Source organism: Sus scrofa, chromosome 7 (genome assembly GCF_000003025.6).
Source record: "Sus scrofa isolate TJ Tabasco breed Duroc chromosome 7, Sscrofa11.1, whole genome shotgun sequence".
Lineage (NCBI taxonomy): Eukaryota > Metazoa > Chordata > Mammalia > Artiodactyla > Suidae > Sus > Sus scrofa.
This window is the reverse complement of record NC_010449.5, coordinates 21,195,103-21,201,102: the sequence shown is the minus strand read 5'-3', so window position 1 is coordinate 21,201,102 and position 6,000 is coordinate 21,195,103. Positions and strand designations below refer to the sequence as shown.

General features: G+C 37.4%; 1 non-coding gene across 1 annotated transcript; it reads right to left on the bottom strand.

The window, feature by feature from the left end:
* Positions 462 to 533, bottom strand: TRNAP-CGG. Its single transcript has one exon. It is a non-coding gene; the product is annotated as a tRNA-Pro (tRNA).

The following is a 6,000-nucleotide window of genomic DNA, read 5'->3' as shown; positions in this document are numbered from 1 at the left end:
CGGCGGCAGCAGCAAATGGGGTGACTTTCTTAAATGCTGACAGTCAGAAAGCGACTACTCAAGTTGGAGGTAGCAGGGGGAGTGAAAATTCACTTTTCTGCGAGATGAAATAAGGTATAATTAGACGATAATTCACGCTTTTTCGCCCCGCCCCTCTCTGTCAAGGACGCACACGCACGCACGTACGCACGTACACACGTACGCACAGACTAGATGCCCAAGGGCTTCTCTCTTGACTTTTGGGAAGGGATTCACAGGAGAACTAAAGTTGAGCGGAAGACGGTCAACTCGCATCAGCGCTGCGGATACTTTCCAAACAGGGAGACCTGAAATTACCCCGCCGCTCCGAAGACGGTCTCGTTGTCAATGTAATGAAAACCCATTATGGGGCAAGAATATTAGAGAAAACACTCCCCGCCCCCCCGCCGATGTTTTATTCTGATCGATGTCTAAAAGTAAGTGGGCTCGTCCGGGATTTGAACCCGGGACCTCTCGCACCCGAAGCGAGAATCATACCCCTAGACCAACGAGCCACCTACACGCAGGTGGGGTCCATATTTAGTATAAGAGTTGGATTCATTTATCCTCTCAAGTTTTTTTGCTTAGTGTACGAATAATTTGTTCCCTGATAAGACTTGATTCCTCGTGAATCACTTACATAAATAAAACAATAGATAGAGCTGTTCCTGTGCGTGACCTGTTGGAAGCTTAAATAACCATGATATCACTTAGTTGTAAGACTGGCCACCTGTAGGAAAGTTTGACATCTTATTTCTCCTTTGTTCTACTTTGCTAAACTAATCTAAGTAATTTAACTTATTTTCATTTAGCTTTTAATTCAGTTGTTAGCAAAATATATGTTCTAGAGTTTTCTTCTCTTCTACTTTTTGAAAGTTGGATGTTCCTATTACTGAGGAGTTCCTAGACCACTTGCTCTAACAAGGAATACTTTTGGATACCAGAATTTCCTTAGAATAAATATTCCTAATCTCTGCAAAGTTCCATTGATTTGAGTTGGATTTCTTAACGCTAATTTTTCCAGGGCACCAAGAGATTAGTATTTGCTGAGTTCACTAATTTACCAAAACTTCTGGTTAAAGTCAAATAATTTTCCCAATGGGCAATTAGCTGATATATCCAAACTACATTTTAAATCCATGTAAACATGTAAGCATTACATCAAAACATATTTTCAGTTACATTTTGCTGTACCGTATCTGATGCCTTCAAAATTAAAAAGTTCCCCTCGTTCAGTTCATTCTTTTAATTATTCTATAATTATTTATGGAGTGCCTGTTTATTTTTATTTTTTTTTTTTACCAAAAATGAAATTCTTTTACAAAGACAAGTGAAAATAATTATTTTCTTATACATGTGAGAAGGGAAATCAATCTTTGTGAGAGGGAGAGTGAATTTAAATTACCACTCAATTTAAGCTGTGACATGGATTGGCTTCATGGATCCAATAATTTATGAGATTATCGGGCTTTCCTTTTTTCTATTCCCACCCACTTTATGTTAGAATAGAGAGGTTTTTGTAACAATCCAACTCCTTGCTTTGTACCTTGAAAGTTTAAAAAAAATCCTGACTATTTTTTGCCAGTCAGGTGAAACATCCGCCCAGGAATATTAATAATTCCTAACTGCCCTCAAACTCAAACCATGTGCCTATTGTTCAGATTCAGCACTTCGCTTCCATGAAAACATGGTCTCCTCTTGAAGAAATAGCATCTTAGGTTCATGTGCAGATGAGTCCTCTGACAGAGGACTGTATTGAGAGGTTAAGTCAAAGATTGAATGCTTCATCACAAAAAAGAATTGTTCAACCTGAACCTAGAAATTTCCCAAAGAATCACTTCCTTGATACACAATTTATGGCATGTCCCTTCCTCTTGAATCACCAAATAGATTACTAATCTCTGAACTCAACACAATGATCTTGGGGCCAGAGATTTCACTGAGCAACCTCTACTCTTAACCCCAAACTTTTGTTCTCTCTTCACATAGTGTAAATATACTTTTCCCTTTCTCAATCCAAATTTCCTGGGGGTAATAAATAATTCATTTACTTTTATACCATGGGAACCCAACCTCTAAGCAAAGGTCATTATGTAAAGATTACTAAAAAGCAGCATCATTTCACACAATAGGGAGCCCACATGTAACTTATAGTCTAGTTATTTTGCTGAGATGTCTCCTGCCCTTGTCTGAGCCATTTGGATCACGTGTAATAAGATGCTTAGATATATGGACAAACATGATTAGATCCATAATTAAACTCAAATTTCTTGGAAAGCAGAAGGCACGGCATAAAAATATAGTTATAATAGACAACTTAGAACAACAGGTATAAAATTCCCAACAAATGAAAACAAGACTCATTCATCAAATTTCTATTTAATAATTTCTCAATGTTAGATCTATGTTAGGGCTTGGATTATCAAAGACAAATAGGAATTTCTGTCCTTGGAGAGACTCATTCTAACGGACTATCTGGGTAACTATTGCTGTTATTTTTCTAAATGTTCTTAGCTGAGATTTCATTCTGTGTTCTCTCATGTTTCTTGTCAAAAAGCCAACTTCCTAACATGGCTTTATCTGTTCTTTTTGGACTATTTAAGGCAGCAAGATTTGGATTCAACTATCTGAGAACTTCCTCAGGGATAGCTGATGGATGCTTTTTCATTTTTCCTAATGGTAACTCATTATAATTTTGATATTCATCACTTAATAATATTATATTTGGAAATTTTACTGAGTTAATAGGCTTGTCATTTATAGGTGGGGAAAAGAAGCAATCATGGCACAAAGTAAATAAAACAGTGGGATTTTTGTTTTTCCATACTTTCAGAGTCAAAAGAATGTGCCCCAATTTTCTTGATCATTTAATCAATATAACTATATTTCAATGACAACTAATATACATTTTGCAACCTTATGATGACCTCTTAACTTAGGCTCAAGTTACTAAATTTTTCATCCTTCCTCTCCTCACTGAGTTCTATCTGTAGACTAATCTGTGATTTAATTGACAAGATTACATGATAAAGGTTACATTAGGACAGAACTCTATTTTTGATCCATATTTTAAATTTTTTGGCTGCATTTGCAGCATGTGAAATTTCCTAGGCCAGTGATTGAAGCTGTGCCACAAGAGCAACCCAAACTGCTTCAGTGAAATGCCAGATCCTTTATCCACTGCACCACAAGAAAACTCTGATCCATATTTTAAAAATTGAAATATAGGTGGCATAAAATATTACATTTATTTCAGGTTTAATCCATACTTAATATAAAGAAGTACGTATTCCAAATTTCTCTATATACTTCATGGAGTGACAAATAATTTGAGCGACATTCATATTAGTTTTCTACATTTACTTTCATAGAAGAAATTGTGTGACATTTTCTTTGACAAGGCCCCTAAAAACTTGCTTTTTTGTAAGTCAGCATTTTTGTCAAGATATTTATTTTGATATGTGGTCCCCTAAACCAGGATTGTACCCCAAGCACAGGTCATTATTATTGCATGTTTTTATGACTTTGAAATCTCTATATTCTGCTAGAACTAAGTACAGAATCCTTCAAAGATTTAACACTGTACAAAATGGCTTCCAAAGATTTCTTCAGCACAAGAAGATGTCTCCAAATTCTGTATCAATTGGCATTCCTGGTCTCTGAGTTTCTCAGGAGGCTTCTCTGAAAAAAAGGCAATGCAGGCAGATGAATGCTCAGTTTGGCTCCCTCTTGTGTTTATTATTAGCTTTAGTGAAGGTTTTGGCTTTTCAGTAGGGATTGGGAGAGGGGAATTTGAAATGCCAGCTTCTTTGAAAGATTGTTCATCAACTCAATTTCTAAATAAAGTTCCTTACCACTGCTTTTCTGTTTTTCTCATAACACCATGGCAGAGAAAACTTTGGATCAGCAAGTATGGAATATGTATTTGAATAAAATAAAAATTGGGATGTCATACAAACTATACATTAAAGGCTGGTGTTTTTTGTGTAATCAGAGAGTGCCTGAAATAATCCTTAAAAGGACATAAAATAACTCAAATGGCAGTTATATATTCTTTTATCTTTTCATTCCAAGACACTTTACAGTTTGCATAGTTCAGTCAAAAGTGCATCAGCATTTTAAACTGAGGAAATAGGCTTTGAGTCCTAGCTTGTAAGCGCTATGATTATGACTCTGATATTTTTTCCACCACTGCAGTTTCCACGAATTCTTTGGGACAAGTAGTGACTACAACAGGATGAAAGCGCAAGGAAGTGGTTTGCTTTCCATCCCCACTCTCACTCTGTATTTCCTGATTTTTATTTTGGTTATTCCTTAAGAAATGCACCCCATTTTTGCTTGTCTCCAGCCCGCTGTGTTCTGTCATTGCTTCCAAAACTGGGTAATAGAAAGTGAGAAATAAAAAGGGAAAAATTCAAACTCCCCAAAGGCATATTTTTAAGAATTTTCTAGAACTTAAATATTTTAAATTGATGAACTGAGTCAGCCTAATAATGAACTTAGTATCACAAATCTGTGTCTTTTAACTTAATTACTTAAATCTGTGTCTTTTAACTTAATTAATTCTTTATGCTGGAGAGAATTTTTGCTGGGAAAAAAAAAGTGCTCAGATAGTGTTACTAGAAGAATCAATATAGAAAGCAGTTTTCCCAGTTTCTCAGTGAGAGTGCCAGCGATTAGCCTGGTAGACACCCCTGCTGATCAGCACAAAGGAGCTGAGACTGGCATAACCAAATGTTAGAAATATTTAACGTTTGATATTATGTCATTATTTATCAAGAAGGAACCTATATAGAAGGAGAAAATGAAATCTGTCCAATAAAGAAAAGGAAACGGATCATGAGAATGAGAATACTTTGAGTAGCTCTGATTTCTGGGCTGGAGGTTTTTGGAAACCTGGAGCTCTGAAAGTAAAGGATACACTTATGATGCTTATATAGACAAAAAGCCATGTACCCACTGCTTCAGCCCCTAAGACCCCGGAAGAAGATATCCCACAAAGACATTAGAGTGAGGAAAAGCTACCTAACTGTTTGTCTAGATGGCAGCGTATAACAAGGGCCAACATAGGATTTAATTCCAGATTTGTTCACACTACTGACTGTGGTGATGTAGTAGAGTGAGTCAGAGCTTATCGGGAAGTTAAAGATCCAGGAGAGGAGGAGATAGGAAAGAACTTGCCATAGAGTCTGTGGTTTGAGCTTTCTCCATGAGCTTTCTCCGGGCCGAGGAGATGGGCGGTGCAGACTGAAAGACCTAAAGTCTTTATTTATCACCATCTATGTATCTATATCTTTATATGTTACTAGTAAGTATTTTTCTGACTTGAGACTTTCAAAATGGTTTAGACTCAGATACTGTCCTGAAGAACCTAATGAACTAGCTCCCTCATGGATTAGAAACAGGAGATGTTTTTGGAAGGTGGCTGGGAAATGATCAGCTGTTTTTACCATAGGTCCTGGCACCTTCCTTTCCATAAATGACAAGGACAAGCATCTCCTTTCTTACAGCCTGTCCCTTACCAACCCTGTCCCAAAGAGCCTCCCTTCCAAAGCCAGAAGCAGTCCCGATCCATGGTCATTAGGTATGCTCATCTTGGTAGCTCCGTGTAGCACTAAGTGGTGTTCTGGCAGAGCAGCACCAGCCTGGCCTGGTTTCTATTTCCTCAAGACCCAGGACTCATGCCTAACTCTCTCTCCTCCCCTTAATACTCTAATTTGCTGAGCCCAGAAACATTCTTAAACCAATTATCGTTAAGTGTACAGTAGTGAGTAGGAGGCACTGTGAGGATGAGCAGTTACCACAGCACAGTTCCCTAAGTGATCCAGGTTTCCTAGACTTCATTACAGCCTCTTGCCACCCCCTCCATTCACCACTAAAGCTCAGGAATAATTTGGAAGAAACATCTGAGAATCAGAAGTGGCCATCTTTTCATATTTTGAAACTACCATCTACACTGATAATAAAAAGACATCATTCAGT